The sequence below is a fragment of the Nannobrachium achirus genome (genome assembly GCF_963921795.1).
Source record: "Nannobrachium achirus genome assembly, chromosome: 15".
Taxonomy (NCBI): domain Eukaryota; kingdom Metazoa; phylum Chordata; class Actinopteri; order Myctophiformes; family Myctophidae; genus Nannobrachium; species Nannobrachium achirus.
The window spans coordinates 12,448,533-12,467,496 of record NC_137822.1 but is presented as its reverse complement, the minus strand read 5'-3'; positions in this window follow the sequence as shown (position 1 = coordinate 12,467,496).

The window sequence follows — 18,964 nt, the reverse complement described above, 5'->3', positions numbered from 1 at the left end:
AAAACATCACGTAAACCACTAAATATGGCAATAGTGCATGAGTGACCAAAGGCAAAGACAAAATTGTATCCTTTTTGACAGAGTATTAAACAAAGACGTGTGGTTCTTGTAACATTATTACCAACTTGCCAGTAGAATCTTTTCTTTTAGTTACTGATAAGGAAACCCTTTTCATCTGTAATTGCATTTAAGGATTTGGGCCCCTGGCCGTAGAGCAGCCAACAGTGTGCTATCAAATTAACGCTACTGTATGCACAAATTCTCCTTTTTTCATGCTTTATTAGACAATAACAAGTCATAAAAGAGCAGGGGAAATGTAATGAGCTTAATCTTTTCCTGTAATATAGGGGGTGAATCGTTTTATTACAAAAAGTAAAGTAATTGCAGAAATACCCTACTGGGCCAACATACTGTAGGGCTAATGGTGCTGGCACAAATATCAATTCCTTTTTCTGCCGAGTTATTGTTTGAAAGTAAATCATTTAAAGTCTTGCTACCATGTCTTTAATGGATGTGGTATATCGGCATCTGCGAGATGCTGTCTTACTAGTCGGGGACCCAGTCCCCAAAATGGGAGGGGACCTGTGATTTTCTGCCGTACTTTTTATTTCTGTTTTATCTATTAGTTTGGTCATTAAGGTCCACAGAATGAGAGGCCTGCTCTGCCGGAAACATCGCGAAAAAAAGTTATGGCCATTTGTATATTCACTGTCCCATTGACTCCACTAGAAATATTAAAAAAATAAAAAACATCTGCTTTAATTAGCATGTGAGGGGTCAAATTAGGGGTTCTTCATGATTCTGAATCCATTGCAAGCATTTGTTTTGCATAAAAAACATTGCTTGGGTTACTTTTCGGCAGCCCAAAACTGTGAAAAGTGGGAAAAAAAGTGATGACTCATCACTTTTGACTGTTTTGGGGGGTTGATATCTTGCCCAAGGAATGTTTTTCATATAACTATGCTGACTTAAACTATTTGTTTAAACATGCCAGCTCCGACCTTGCACTTTGTACAGTAAATCACATTAATTCTAAATTATAATAAATGGTAGCACTTTAAACTAAAAACAAAATAAATGTCTAAATTACCATTTTTCCTGAATCAACAACATCAAACAACTTTGCATTTTCAACCAGATTTTGGAGAAGGAAAACAGGGCAACTTGCTTTCTCTCTTTTCCCCCCATTAACCTGAGCAATACTGTAGCAATGACAAAACATGACAGTATAATTTAATGGCCTGCTTTAAGCTAATTATCTTAGATTAATTTGATGTTGGCCGTCAAAATGTAACAATGCATTGTCTAATTGAGAGGGGTGATGGGAAGGTATAAGGAGGGGATTCATAAATGATATTGCTCCGTGCTAAGAGGGAGTAAACACAACTTGCTTAATTAATGTACTTACTGTATGCATGCATGTGTGTGTGTTGTGTGTATATGCGTGCATGCGTGTGTGTGTGTGAAGGCAAATCACTTGGTTTTATGCCTACAGTATATGCCGTACTTATATTAATGGCCACTTACCAAATTAATCCTGTGTCATTAAGACAGGTTATTTAATTGGGAAAAGAGATCAAAAGGGCACTCATAAGAGCTGGCCCCAGTAGGAAGCAATAATCAATGTTCGGGCTAAACTAGGTTATGTGCACTGGGCATTGTGTTTGCAACACATCTGCCTGTGCTTTCTTGCTTTCAGACGAAAGAGGAAACATAAACGAAACACAACGCAGTGCCACCGAACGTATTCAAAATAAATAAATACATCAAAATGCCAATAAAATAAACTGTCAATCACCCCAGTCATTAATTGTCAATCTGTTATATTCTAAAAAAATAACAAACAAACACACAAACAGTGAGTTTGTGCTTAAGACTTTTGTTTTATGTTATAATTCTGTAACTAACAGCTGTGAGTTTGTTGCTTAGCTTTTAGTTTGATGCTATAATTCCGTAACATCAGTGAGTTTGTGCTCAGCCTTTTGTTTGATGCTATAATTCTCTAGCAGCATTGAGATTGTGCATATCCTTTTTTTTTTTTGGATGCTGCAATTCTGTAACAGCAGTGAGTTTGTGCTTGGGCTTTTGTTTGATGCCATAATTCTGTAAAGGGAGAGAGAGTCAGCAGGGGAACACTGGCGGAAATTGGGCTTTGGACGAAGCCCCATGCATGTCAGTTCCATCACCTCTGTTTGTTTCTGCCCGCTGAGATCAAAGACGCAGCAGACAACCTGGCACGACGTCTACGCAGCTGGGTACACAAACTGGCAAGCCACCGTGGCACTACCCACCATGACACACACACACACACAAGACCCGGTCACACCCATACTAGGGCTGTCACAATTATTACATAATCGTCTAATCGCAATTATTTTACATAATCGCGATTCTTTTTCATAATCGTCATAATCATGAATGTTGAAAATGTTTCATATATATATTTTTTAAGTAAAAAATAGTGGAAATAGCAGATCTACAAGCTCACGATGCGACGCGTTGTGAGCTTGTAGATCAATGTTATTTTTTAAGTAGAAAGTTATGTCAAATATGTCCATAATTTCTTTGTATATTTAGGTTATTTGTCGTATCTGCCATGTGCTACTTCAAAGCCTAAAAGCCAAACAGAAATGTAATTATCAATGACAAAAACACAATTAAATCGTTAATCGCCAATTATTTGAGTGACAATTAATCGTCATGTAAAATGTCATATCGTGACAGCCCTAACCCATACAGCCCTAGAAAGACAAAGTGTGGTAACTGCGCAGTAAATACGCACTGGTAAGAAAAAACAAGAGATGCACGATCATGAAATTATGTCCGATATCCGATAACCGATATTTTACAGGCTCACATCTGTTGGTACCGATTCCGATACTGATATTTATTACATTATTATATCATAATGCAATATATATCTTATCGGAATCGGTATCGACAGATATGACACTGAAAATATCTAAATGTAATATTTGTATTAAAAAAAATCCAAGTTGAAAAGCTTTCCCAGAAAACCCTGGTTGAATCTTCAGCCTTCATCATTACAAAGGGCTTTTTCAGCTTCACATTCAAATGTGAATATTATTAAACAAAATATCGGCTAAACCGATCAGTTATGTTGATATTGGTTCGATACCGATAATGCATTTTTATGGCCGATATTGCCGATACCAATATGATGGCCCGATTAATCGTGCATCCCTAGAAAAAAAAAAAGAAAAAAAAAAAAAAAAGTTTCAATAGGCCAGTGATATAGCACGGAGTTTATATCTGTTCATGAGGTAATTGTTTATCTCCCCAAACCATGAAGGCAAATAAATAAGTAAGTGGGTTAAAAAACGTAGTTACTGCACTTTGGCTCTGTAGAGCAGCATACTGGTCTCGGGAGGTCAGACCCACCATCTAACATCATCAATTCTATCTGATCGACCGGCTACTGCAAGACTTAGCTCAGCCCAACCATGCAATGCATTACACACATTAACATGACACAATGCTGACTTCAGCCATTTACAAAAATTACAAACAATTATTGTCATTAGCTTCTTAGGATAGTATTTCTTTATACAATATTATGCTGGTGCTGTGGAGATTCCATGGCCATGGGAATGTCCACAGACCAAATAGCATTTTCTTTCTCAACAACTAGACATATTTGCACAGTTACTGTAATGCATTTTTAATATATTGTAACCTCTGATAAAGAAAAAAAAAGCACATGCGAATATGCATTTATATTCATATCACAGGCATAAGATGTAATGGAAAAAGAAAATCAACACTTCCAGACCAAAGACGCACACTTGCATAGTCTCTCTCAGACCCTATAGTCACACACACACACACACACACACACACACACACACACACACACACACACACACACACACACACACACACACACACACACACACACACACACACACACACACACACACACACACACACACACACACAGATAATAGAGCTCATTTTCTGTGCAGATACACTTCTCCGAGTAAGAATGGTCTGCTTTTATCCGCCTCTTGCATCCCTTTCTTTACAAGACTTATGCAGGTACAGTGTAGCCCTGAGGTATTGAGATAGTATTCAGACCAGCACCACTCTAGACTGCACTCTGGGCGCTTTCACCATTCACTGCATCAGCACGGAATCCAAACATGCACTTTTTAATAGAACTTCAGGGTAAGGTGCTCCATCCGCATTTCTGTGTGCCCGTGTGTGCCCGTGTGCGTGTTTTTGTATGTGTGTGCGTGCGTGCGTGTGCATGCGTGTGTGTGTGTGTGCGCGTATGTGTGTGTGTGTGTGTGTGTGTGTGTGTGTGTGTGTGTGTGTGTGTGTGTGTGTGTACATTGGTGTGATTGATTCCTTGCAATGAAAATGAAATGGGGAGAAAAAAAATTGGTGTTGTTAATGGACGTGGGAGCTTAGTCGTTTACACCACCTGAGGTATCATTGCTGGCTGAATTTCTGCAACCCCCCCCCCCCCCCCCCACACACACACACACACACACACACACACACACACACACACACACAGGGGCGTCACAAGGGGTAGGAAAGTGGGACTGAGTTACCAGGGCCCAAGGTGGAGGGGCCCTAGTAACTTAAGCTATTGAAAAATAGCAGATATACAAGCTCACAGGGTTAGGGTTAGGGTTAGGGTTACGCTGCGAGCTTGTAGATCTGCTATTTTTGAAAAGTTGTGAAAATGTGTGAAAATCTTTGAATATATGCATTTTTTTAAGCGAACATTTCTAACTCAAATTTTGCTTCTGGGGGTCCCTGGAACTAAATATTTTGAGATCGGGGTCCGTGGCCAAATACATATCATCTTGGGGGTCCTTGACATAGGTTTCTTGCACACATTTTCAAGATTTTTCAAAAATAGCAGATCTACAAGCTTGCAGCCGCTGTGAGCTTGTATATCTGCTATTTTTCAATAGTTAACATTCATGGGGGGCCCACAGTGAATCCTTGTACCCAGGGCCCAGAATTTGGTGTGACGCCCCTGCACACACACACACATACACACCCACATCCCACAGTGAGTATCCCTGCTAGGGTTGGGAATTGGTTCAAATGTTGAGATGAGAACCGACCGCATCGAAGCACATTCGGAGATAACGGTTACCGCTAATGATTCCCAGGTTTTTTATTGCTCTTTTAAAAGTCTGTATTATTTTTCCTCCCGTTGTGTGTGCAAGTGACTGAGGCTGTGACATTACCAGCTAACAGACACTCTTAGTGGATGCGTTGTCTCCCAAATGCGTACTGCCAACAATGTCACAACAGATGTTCTCCTATTTTGAAATTATAAATCCAGCTAGCATCTCGTCGCTGTGGCTCGGAAACCTTTTATGTCCAAAAACATTCCCCTTTTAATAAAAAATAAATTAAAAATAGTGAGAAGCTCAGAATGTGACCCATTGCAACACGATCTTGTAGATCTGCTATTGTGCGACTGATATGAAGTAGGGCATTCATTTACGAACAAACTAATTATGGAGATACAAGGTTTCTGCCCAGCAACAACAATATAAAGCACTCAGTGTTGAGCTGAGTTCCACTCAAATAACCTCATCACATTATGCATAACTAAAACATTCCCCACCAAAATAAAATAAACAAATATTTCAGGCACTTTAGTAAAGTGAAAGAGTTGTGCATTAAAAATCTTGTTTATGTATTTGTATGATTGAATTTGGGCTTATTTAAAAGTATGATGACGGGCACAATTATAATATGTGTGTGCGCGTGGGTAATATGTGTGTGTACATAAGATATGAATCAATAAAGTGGTCGTTAAGGAATCAGATCGTTAAGAGGGAATCGTTAAAGAATCGGTGTCATTAAAATCCCAAAGGTGCCCCACTCTACCCCACCCCCTCTGCATTCATAGAGCTGCAAACGTATTATTAAAGGAGTAGTTCACCCCCAAAATGACATTTTTTCTATTGATTAGTCACGCCATGGAGACTTGAGTTCAATAATATTTTTAGTTTTTTGTCACATTCCTAAGACAAAAATGTGATAACAATAAATGTACCCACATTCGTTCCGGATGGGGACCCGTTTCGAAACATCCAGAATCAATGGGGGTAAATTTACTCGAAAAAGAATTTTGTCTTAGGAATGTGACAAAAAACAAAATCTGTAAATCTGCTATTTTCACTAGTTTAGTTCAATTTTAAAATGATAAATACAAAACGAACGGTCTTGGACATACACGGTTTCCACCCGACAACGACGTTATAGTCAGGTGTTGTCTAATGAATTCAGAACGAAGAGTTGAGGTTGAAGTGTTGTGATCTTAAGACATCAACCTTGAGACAACACAGCATCTCTGAATCCATGTCTCTTGCCGTGCCCATTTTGCATCAATCTTAAAAAAAAAAAAAAAAAAAAAAAAAACAGAACGATCACAAATCTTGTGTGTTTTCTTTTTTCGGACAAACGCCTGGAGGTATCTGCAGTGTGTATTTATTCCGAATATTGATGTGTTTACTGGAGCTGAGTGAAAGACTGAGACAAGGACAGGGGAGCGAGGGATGGAGACACGCGGAGAGACTCGGTCACGTGTGTTCCTGAATAAGCCGGGTAAATAGAGGAGGATGTCTGCCTCAGCAAATAACAAGAGAGAACAAGGGAGGCTTTTTTTGCCTCCGTTCCCCTTTTGAAGAGCCTTATTCATGGCGCGGCTCCTCCTCCGTTCTGGCTCATTCAGGGGGATTCAATCGCCATGCTGGTCCCGTCGCTAGCTTTTGCCAATCGATGCCCTCTCCCCAGCGTGGGGGCCTAAGTATACCTCTTTGTTCTATAAAATTCACAAGAATGAGGAGGTTTGTTCCACTTATTTGTATTCTGAGTCCCAGAGAGGCAGGAGATCAGAGGAGAATCAAGCCTTCTGCAAGGAGACAGACAGGTAGGCTCTAGGGACCGTGTAGAGATAGATATTGGCACTATAGCCAGCTTATCCAGCGTACGTTGGCTTGAGTACAATATATAGCATGTGCTGTCTACAACCATCTTTCCAGGTGGAGTCCTTGTTACACTGTTATCAGACTATATAAATTCCAAGTAATAGACATCAATCATACAGTAATGAAAACCCTTTGACATTGGGCTATTACAGCTCATTAACATCTATGACTTCTCTGGGTTATTTGACCTTAGCTCATGTGTTAAAGCCTTATTTCAAAAATGGCAAATCTACAAGCTCAAAACACAATTGCGTTGTGAACCTTTTTTGAACATTTTTGAAAGATTTTACCCATTATGACAGGGGTCTTCAACAGGGGGTCTGGGACCCCTAGGGGGTCCTCAGAGTTACTACAGGGGGGCCGCCAAATCTTTGTGATAGGATCATTCTTTTAAATTGACAACTTGAACTCTCGCATCCCTATTCTGAGGAGAACTTTAGCCAAAAATAGCAGATCTACAAGCTCTCAACGCCTTGCGCTGCGAGGCGTTGAGAGCTTGTAGATCGTCTAATTTTGGCAAATAGGTTTGGTGTAGAGGTAAAAAAAGAGCAGACCAAGTACAGAGTGAAAGGTTAACTAAAAACACGAATCCAACATAGACTGATGACAGTGCTGTCAAACAAGTCCATGAATCTATCTATGAAATTGATGAAAATCTGCATCACACATTTATACAACATGTAGAGGGGGTCCCTGCTTCCTTTCTCTCTCAGTTAAGGGGTCCCTGGCCTGAAAATGTTGAAGACTCCTGCATTATGACATGCCTGAGACGGGGACACCAGGTTGAAAGTGGTTAATATAAACGGATGTGACTGAAGGGTTATTTGAGAGCAAATGACTGCAAGCAAGGGAATGACAGAAAGAGGGGAGGGAGTGGACAGGGGCATCTAAAAATGCCACTCCAGTCTCGGCAGAATTATGAGAATTATTATAACCCAGCTCTCGGCCACGTCTGGACAGGCGTGGTAATGGCCTGCCACTTGCAATTGCTGGAAAGTAACAGAGGAATGGGAGGGTCAGCCGTGGCTAACTTCATTTGTACTGGATTCTTTTTCCCCCATCTTTTTTGCTTCACTCCTTTTGTTGCTTTATTTAGGACTGCAGTGGCACCCTGACCTTCAGAAGACATGGCTCAGCAAGCAATGCTCTGTTCGATAATTAAATGCCCCGGTCGGTCGACAACCAATCAGCTCGGCTTGGGGATCAATGGCTGATTTTAAAGAACAAACTAATTCACTAATGGTCTGAGTTATTGTTCCAATTTACCTGGCTGCTGAATTATTGTGTTCAGATCTATTCTGGAAGGGGGTGAGATCAATGCTAGACGAGGGCGAGAGATGATGAGGATGAGGAGAAATACTGGGGATGTCATGCAAAGATCGAGGGGGCTCATCGGATAGCAAACCAGTTGAATAACAGCAACGCTGGGTCAAGTTACACAGTTCCTCTAAAGAGGGACGATCTCTGTCTAAAAGCCAAGTAATTAATAAGATTTCAGATAGAGCGTGAGACCAACAGCTTGGCTGCTGAAGGTGTAACAGTGTATGATTCAGATAAATTAGGCGCATCGGCTACCCTAACAGACAATTAAATTAAGCATGAGATACAGTATGTTGGTGAATTGATGTGTAAACGTACGTATCCTTTGATAAAATGAAGGGAGGTAGTTTCCTTCAAACGGAAATGAATTAATCAAGACATGAAAGATAATTCACCGTTGCCCATCCACGTGAATGGATGTGCAATGAATGTCTCTTTCTTTATTTTCAGAATGATTTTTCATTAGTTCCTGTTAAGCAATCAATCCATGCAGCTCACATTTTAATTTGCATCATGCTTGAGAGCACTGGGTAAATTATTCCACAGTATTTGTGAACTGTCACTCCTAGATCAATTTATTTTTGATTTATTTATTTATTTATTACCTGTGTTTTCCAATGAAATCAGATGAACACATATCTCTGAAAGTGAGATATAAAAGAAAAGTGAATGCTCGACATTTGAGAGATAAAGTGAGAGATAAACCTTTACCGATCCCAGAAGGAAAATGGAGGTGCCATAGCGCAACGGCAGTAAGAATGAAAGTGGAGAGGTAAGAGTCAAGAACATGACCAGATACATGCAAATAAACATTTAATAATGAGCTTAGACGCTATTGCCTTAGAAGGTGCGTCTCTGAATGAGTGAACATTATGTAGATGTATGTATGTATGTATTATGTATGAATATTATGATTGAATATACAATATACATGTATCATTTTATATATCTCTAATAATATAGTAAAGTTTAGTATGTGAAATGGCACATGCTGACTCTGTCTGTCTGTCTGTCTGTCTGTCTGTCTGTCTGTCTGTCTGTCTGTCTGGACGACGTGTACACTTTTTTTACGGTCTATGGGTTTGCCGCTCTGACATCATGCTTTGACATCACTGTATCACTGTGATGTCATGGGAACCACTCTAACAGAATCCCTTTTGTGCCCATATATGGAGATCCCTGATGTCATCAATATTAAGCCCATATCTAACAGGACTTCATATGGGAATGCCCATATATGGAGGAAGACAGCCCATATATGACTGGCTGATTCAGACAGGGATCTCCATGTATGGGCATAAAAGGAATTGTATGTATGATGTCAGATGTCAGACGTCTCATAGAGGATTTTCACATAACGAATAACTGAGTAAGCATGTTTGGGGTTTCACAGTTTATCTCCATATACAGCACATGGATCTCCATACGTATATGGGTACCAGGGGTCTCCATATATGGGTAACTGGTCTGATACATCACTGGCCAAACATGGGCGCGACTCGCTTGTTGCCCTGAGGCGTCTTACTAGTATATTATGTACATGTACAGTCTAGTAATGTACAACTACAAATAGATATGCATGCAGGAGTCAAACGTTGATAGTAACAGACAGTGCAGGATAGTCTCCAACAGAGAAAGATTAACTTACACTCGCATACTTATTCCTAGAAAATGTAGCGAATACTTCTTACTTAGCCCATGTCACCAAGTGTGAGATGCTAGCTATAGTAGCACTTGCAGGCTAAGTTACGTCACCCTACCTCCCACCGCAGCTGTGTGCATTACAGATGAAGATTGATCATTTGTCAGCAGGCAAATTGGCTTTCAAGTGCTTTCTCTAATTACTTTGTGAATTTATTGATGAGGAACCACACTCTGCTTTCCCTCAATTCAACTCAGGGAACCATTTTTTTATTTTGATGTTGTTGTCCATTTCTTTTCTTTCCAAAGCCAGCAGATGGAAAATCAAAGTAGGGCAAAGAAGTCCAAACCTAATAGGTTTTATATGCTGCTATTCCTTGCTGTAATGCCCCAATGAAACAATGTAAGATGAAAGGCAAAAGTGCCAGAGCCCCATATATTCCCCGAGCTGGTCACACTCAAAGTGCACCCAGAGGACTTTGTGACATGAATCAGAGCCTGAACAGGAGCCTCGGAGAGGATGTAAATGACACTGTTCACACTGCAGCTCCTCCTTGCTCATGCATGTAAATGTCAAGTGATGTTATCATGATGGTGCCTCCTGCCGCTTAGATACTGTACAAAAGGTCTACTGCAGGGGTCTTCAACAGGGGGTCCGGGATCCCTAGGGGGTCCAGGGGGTCCTCCAAATCTTTGGGTGATAGAACTTTTTTTTTTCTCCTTTTTTATATTAACCACTTGAACCCTAGTGTCCATATTCTGAGAACTTTAGCCAAAAATAGCAGATCTACAAGCTCACAACGCTGCGAGGCGTTGTGAGCTTATAGACAACATTCCTGGCCGATTGCAGGAGGGACGCCCCGCCCCCAAGTCGAAAGGGAACTTCCGGGTTCTCTCTGTCAGGCATGCATATAAACGTGTTGCCAAGTCAATTTATTTACCTAAACTATCTTGTTTTTTTTGCTTATTTATATTGCAAGAGTTGGCTTGTTTGGCTTATTTCTCTCACAAATTTTGGCAACACTGCCCAGCGCTGCAGTAAAAGATTATGACAATGAACTGAAAGGGTTAAACCAACAGAGGTTTTTTTTCCAGCTGTCAGATGGTGCGGTGACTGCGGTCATGGTCTCTTGATATGCAAGCGCACCGCTATCTTCGATGTTTTTATTCTATCTACACCAGTTAATAGTATTGATGACATCCTTAACATATCCTAAACTCAGCAAACTCCCCAGAGAAGCAGCACGACTCACAACAACAACAACAACAACAACAAGGTAAAACTCTCATGCTAGCTAATTAGCCTTGTTAGCTACGATCTTTTACTGTATGGGGACTACTCTTGTTACAACTAAGTACAAGTTATTTTCACTTGTGACAACACAACATTGATTATAATTGAAATACAAGCTCTTCGCTGTTGTGTTGTATCTGTGAATGCAATTGTTTTCTGTCTTTCAGACCTGTACTGTACGTCCAGGACCAATGAAGCCAGATGTGAGGGTCTCCTCATCATATTTATTGCAATAAAATATTTATACACACTTTTCTTTGACTTGTCCATGCCTTTTTTTTTTTTTACTGTTGAGGGTTTCAAATGTTGTACTGTATATTGTGTTATTGAGATAAGGAATGTTCCCAATGATGCTTTGAAGGAATGCTTTTAAACACTTGTCATTTTCAATTAATCCAGTTTGTTTTTGTATCTATTAAAGCCAAATGTATTCATTGTTTTGACGTGACAGTTTAGGATTTAATGATTAAATGAGCATTAAATATGAATGGATATTTATATTGCCTTGATTAGGATTAAATCGATGATTTACAGTGATATAGTGAAATGAACACAGCATAGGATGCACATAATAGGTGGGCTAAGTGTATTATGTCTATTCTGGAGTGGGTTGAGTTGTTGACAGGCCTATTTGTAAAAACATTAATGCATATCACACAACACAAGCCAACTGTGACTTCATCCCAGAACAGAGGAGAATGGAGATGACAACGTTTGACATGATCAACCAGCGTTCTGAAGGGAAAAGGTTTGCTAGCTAGAAATCATACAACATTCGCTTCCATGAAATACTGATTAGGTTCAATGCTTGCTTTCAAATACACAAATCTGTTTATTTGTAGGCCTATATCAATTCAATTCAAAGGAGCTTTATTGGCATGAGAAGACATGTTTATATTGCCAAAGCAAGTGTCAAATAAAATAAAAACAGTTTAAAATGGCGAACATATAATATGACATGCAGTTGGAGGGAGTACAGCATTGTGTAAAAAGCTATGTCGCATTGTGACATTTTATATATATATATACAGGGTATAAAGCTTTTGAAACAATTTAAATAGCGTTATTTTTTAAGAAGTTTGCATATGAAAAAAGGTAGTTTCATGACAGTACACTAGTACAAGGTCAACTAAAAGCATACGCCCAAGAAAGCCTATGGCAATTGTTTCAATTGAGATCTCTTTTTTTTTCCCTCCAACTCATAACATTGAATGATGGCAGAACAGGTGTGTATCGTCACAACTCATTTATTTATCAGCAGAGTGGATGAGTGTTGCCATTAAGTGACATTGTTAACATAAGTTACAAAGTAAAATTACAAAGTAAAACAATCCCGTCTCATTAGTTAAGAGGAGAATCAGATCAGATGAACGTAAACAGGAAATCGCGCTACGATCAAGCCCAAAAAAGGGCTTCCGGTCGGAAGTAGGGGGCGTGGCCAGGCATGTTGTCTATAGATCGGCTATTTTCGGCAAAGAGGTTTAGTGTAGAGGGGAAAAAGAGCAGCCTAAGTACAGAGTAAAAGGTCAAGTTTATTAAGTATTGACGGTTCAAGTGGTTAAATATCTGAAAAACACAAATTGTCATGAATCCAAAATACACATGATTGTACTGTCAAACAATGAAACTGTATGGAATCTATGAACAGGTTGTGGGGTCCCTGCTTCATCTCTCTCTCAACTAAGGGGTCCTTGGCCTGAAAACGAAGAAGACCCCTGGTCCACTGTATGAATGTTTTCAACAGACTATTGTTGCTAGGACAAGGACACCAACACATATGTGAAATAATACAAGAAACATTTTTTTGACACATTTTGAAAATGTGCAGAAAATAGAGACACCGGAGTAATTAAATGGTTCAATTGTAATATTATCAAACATAAATATCAAACAAATCTGATACATTTCCCAAAAAGGAAATGAAAGAATTTAGAATTTTGTCCTAACCAGAAACAGGGATAAAACATATCGCCTCCGGTGATACAAATGAATGACCAGAAGGCTGATATCAGAGGAATAGATTGTGTTCCCACTACACCCCCCTCAGCAAATCAAACCCTACAAGCTCGGAGCTTGTAGATGGGCTATTTTCTTTTTCTTTTCTTTTTTTTGCCATGTTTTAATAGAAAAAAATAAGAAAGGGAACAGGACAAAATGTGAACATGCACAAAATAGAGACACCAGGGTTAATGCAAAATGGTAAATGGTGCATTTACTGTATATAGTGCCTTTATTCAAGGTGCTTTACAGAGATTGTGCATTACATTCACCCATTCACGTACACATTCATTCACCGATGGCAGAGGAAACCCTGCAAGGCACCAACCTGCTCATCGGGAGCAACTAGGGGTTCAGAGTACACCAACTCTGGGGGAGCCCAGGATCAAACCCTTCAGGAACCCTCTGTGTTCTAAGACGGTTTCTCTACCCCTGAGCATACCCTGTGGTTGTGGTTAACATTCATTTAAAAATATATGAAATAGTTCAATTGTGATATTATCAAAGATAGTATCAAACATATTAGACAGTCTACATCTCCCGAAGGAAATGCATGAAAAATGCATGAATTTAATTCTTACCAATAGCAGTGATTAAACATATCGCTACTACGATAAAAATGAATTATAAGAGGGGGGTATCAAAAGCAGAGGAATGGATTTCCCCACGTCCACCCCCTTATGAAATCAAACCCTGGTCAGCTGTTTACACCATTAATAATAATAATACATTTTATTTATAAAGCACTTTACATTTGAAGCAAATCTCAAAGTGCTACATTAAAATCGAAAAACATTAAGAAAACAACTAAGAATTAAAACGAGAAACAAAGTGAATAAAATCACTTTGGAAGCAAATAACCTAATCTGTTAATGATGGATTAACAAGACTAACAGCGTGGATTCCCTGTGCAACGTGTAGCTATGGAAAACAAGTTAGGCTACTATATTAGGTGTGCAGTTTGTGAATAAAGCTCCAATTTAAGGTGTGCTGCTAATGTGAGCGGATTTATTCCACTATAATCGCATAGTCTGACATGGTACATCGCGCATCGTGTACGGGCCTTAGCAGCAGCATGAGATCAGCTCTGATTGGCATAGCATAGCGTGACCAAATGTCCTCTTTTATCCAGACGTGTCCTCTTTTTGGGTAAAAAAAAAAGATGATGTGTGGGGGTTATAAATTCCTTAAAATGTCCAGGTTTTTGCTTAAATATGCATTCACGGTTTTGTTCTGAATTACGCTCTAAGGTAGAACACTCCATGGTGCTCTCTGGTCATTCAGAAATTCAGGCTGGTCAGCGCATCGCATATTCCGAACCCACCCGTTGTAGAAGGTGCTGCACTGGCGTTTATGCTGAGGTCAGCTACCAATTTGTATTGCACATGACGTTAACAGAGTGGCTGTGGATCCTTCACTCAGCTCAAAAGATGCACTGAGATGAATGCACTAAGCTCTCACATTGAATCAAAATGCCAATAGGCTGCCTTTTCCTTTTGTTAAATTAGCAGGTTTTTAAGGATATTTCTATTTATTAGTATTATATAAATAGACCCTAACCCTAAAATAAATACATAGGCCTACGATTTATTTAAGACATAAGAAGCCGGGCAGAGTCCCCTTTTCCTGGTCCCCCTAGCATAGCAGCATCAGCAGATACAATATTTCTTGAACAAGGCCTATTACCAAAGATGTGCTACATGCTAATGTGTGCTTTAGCCTATCTTCAAAGGTCAATTGAAAACATTTATTCAGTCTTACTGTTGATTGGTTTCCCTCATCCCATGGGGCTAAACACATCACATCATGATAAGCTAAGATGCTATCGTGAGCTTTTTGTGGTTGCTGAGCTGTAATAAGCATAACAGCACTAGCTGAGCTGTGCAATTTGCTCTGATTGGTCTACTTTTGTTCGTACACACAAATGTTCTACTTTTGTGGTGACATACAGTACATAGGCCTACTGTACATACCATACATACATACATACATACTGTACATACATACATGCATACATACATACATACATACATACAAAGGCTGTCAAAGTAATATTTGAATATAAAAAAGAATATTTTAATTATTAAAAATCATTTAAAAAAAAGATCCGAAAAAACATAACTCTTGGCCACACACCGTTCTACTCTTGAAGTATAGCTCTCAGTTATGCACCCTTGTACTGGAATTATATAACTCTCTCACCCTGCTCTCTCATTACACACGCTGTGACGCTGTTAGCATGAGAGCTTCACCCTCTGTCTCTGTGACTGTCTGTTAGTAACACACTGTTGCAGAAAAGATATCTTTCTGCTAATTTGCCATCTTTCCCTTGCAATGAAGGAAGGAAGGAACTCACCATCATATTGTTGTCTCCACGGCATTTCCAGGCTAAGACAAAGTAAATCCATCTCAGGGAAACTAAACAAGCAGACTTTAGCCGTAGCGGTATATTGAAGAAGGTGACCTATGGAATAACGTTACCCCAGGAGGAGCTGTTATTGCCAACACATGACGGTCACAATTCTGCGTGATACACTACTCTTGACATGCATCTTCTATCTACACCTCGTTCTGCTCAATGATTACAGAGTGACACAATGTGTGCTGCTTAGATCCAATAAAAAAACATATAAAATATTGTATGATTTTATTTATATACATATATAAAAAGGTAAAATAAATAAATAAATATTAATAATATTCGAATATATTCGATATTCAAGCCAATTTCTAAGACAAATATTCGAATTTCATTTCTGAGGATGTTGACTACATAGGCCACACACACACACACACACACACACACACACACACACACACACACACACACACACACACACACACACACACACACACACACACACACACACACACACCACACACAATGTATTGTTTAATTTTGTGGGCTAGCTGTCTAGTAAGTGGTTGCTCCAGTAATACCGGAATGTTCACGAAGCTTAGACTGTACAGGGCAGCTGTTGTTTATTGCCTGAAACTATCCAGGTAAATGATGAACATGGAAAAAAGGTGTCTGAAAGTACAGTATGTATATTCATCTTCTACTGTAGAGTACAGTACGTACAATACTGTGGGTAATATGTCCACAGGGTACTGTAATGCTAATATTAATGCCTACAAGTCCCTGTCCTTTGCACTTTGCTCTATGCATGTTTGTGAGTATGTAGGCCATACATCTGTGCATCTGTTAGTTTAATTTTATCTTTATTTTCAGATGTGCACACTGTGCACTTTATACAACATCCTACGCACACCGGCATATTATGCCTTAAGCCTTTAATGAACCTGCAGTGAAAGTCATCGCAGGCACAGCTGATAATTACTGCAATTACCTGCAGAATTAAACTCTGCCCCCCACCCCCCCCCCCCACCCCCCCCCCCCCCCCCCCCCCCCCCCCCCCCCCCCCCCCCCCCCCCCCCCCCCCCCATCCCTCCAACATTCCCCGTCCCCCCCTTTACTAGGACATATCATAATTGCTTGTGTCTGGGAAAATGGCATTTGAATCTCACCAGTCTCATCAGTATAGGAGAAGGTTGGCGGGGGGTGACAAAATGTTGTTGCGAGGCAACGGCGGCTCTTCAGTTGAACTGCATTTCATGTGCATTATGTGAAGGTGTTTATCCCCCCCACCTTACCACAGGGAGAGGTGGAGGCTTTGTCTCACTAAAACCACTTTCAACATCCCTATTTTTGTACATAATAGGCTCTTTGTTTTTGTGCTTGTTCTCCCTGTTGTATACACTGTATGTTTACTATTATTAATACCATTATTGCTGCTATAATGTCTGAGGTACCAGAAGAACATACATTTACACAAGATGTAACAATAACCAAACCTTTAGCATTAACCTTGAATTTCAGTGGCTAAGATACAGGACAGTTCTGGGACAGGGAGAAGGATAGGCTCTCTAAATCACTGGTTCTCAAAGTCAGGCCCGGGGACCCCCAGGGGTCCTTGAGGTTCTACCAGGGGGACCAAAACAAAATGAGTAATTATAGCATCACTTTAACCCCATGTCAGCTATTCAAAAGCAGACGATCTACATCACAAGGCATCGCATTATGAGCTTGTATTGTACATCGGCAATTTTTTAAAAACATTTAGACTAATCTTGATAAAAGCATGAACACTTGTGAATGTGCTAGCTCTTTTTGAAGGGTTAGTCAGTAAAATTGGAAATGTGTGTCCAAATATGATTGTCGATGGTGAGGGGGCTAAAAAAAACTAAGATCTAAGATATGCTTGATGATATGCTACAACTCATCAGGATGCAACGTTTTGGGAGCTAGTACATCAGGCATTGAGAATTTTTGACTAATCTTGAGAAATTGTGGGGAAAAAATATATAATTTTAAACATTGTTAACACACAGGATCTCTGGCACAACATCTTTTCAGATGGGGGTCAAATATCCGTGACATGAACATGTTTGAGACTCAATGCTGTAGCCTAAATGAAACATATCACTCTATATTTGGACACGTCCTAAATAACAGATTTCCATGCTGTAGCCTATATTACAGACTAACCCCAGAAAAAGATGCAGATTAAGAAACTGTTTCGCCAGCAACATTCACACGTGTTCATGCAGTCTCACTAACCTTTTTACCGGAACTTTCCATTTTTTGCAGTCAGCACTTGTTTTCCCGGTACTCCTGACAGAAATACAGAACAGCTGCTTCCCTCTCGAGGGACTGGACCACTGGCGTTATGCGGAGTAAGGTTCTGTCCCACTGCAGTGGGTTATTTTCGTTTCCCCACCACCGCCCCCCCTGACTTGCTCCCCACACCCTGATGCAATGCCATCCGTGAATTTTCTGACCTAATTTTCTCCCCAGTTTAATGTTTATTTTCCATTTCCTTCCTTGACACAAGCTCTGCTTCTCAGGCTTCCCTGGTAAGACTCTGAGTAGGGATATACTGTAAGGGTACACTCAACCCATGATTCGATACAATTCACGATACAACATCATTTGAATAGTTTCTCAGACAGAAAACTGAGTTATGGTTAATGTACTGTATACTCCATCATATGACGGAAAATAGCAGATATACAACAAGGTCACATCTACGACGTAAGCCCTATACACAATATTGTACATCTTTTGTAATAGCGAAAATAGCCAATCTACAAGCTCACAATGATGTGATGCACTGTGGATGTATAGATACATTTTCAAAGATCTGCATCAAGCACTTACTACTTACAAGTAGATCTGCTATTTTTGTTTTATTTAGAAAGAAGAGGGGGGTGGGGGGAGGGGTGCCAAGGTTAAACTTGTTCATGTTTACTTCCCATTTCATTCCTTGTCACGACTCACAAGCTGTGCTTCTCAGGGTCCCTGAGCTGCTATCTGACCACCACGCTCTCCAAGAAGAGGAGGTATGAGGTGTTAAGGCGACGGTCAATGCTCCCATTGTTCCTATAATTCAGTGTCATAAATTTGTGAAATGGAGGGAAAGCAGAGGGAGAGAGCACAGAGTCGGAGGGTCCCATAAATCAGAGAAATCTGCTGAGACGACACAGAGCAGATGGTGAAACGCCTTGTGCTACCAGCTCAATTCCTTGCAGATGAAGTGTTGCGAAGCTAAACAGCTCAGTACGAGGAGCTTGCATCGCCTCACAGAATCATGGTATTAGGATATCAGTATTATAGAGTTGTTTTGCTTAGTTCCAAAGGCTGAATTTGTACATCTCTATTTCA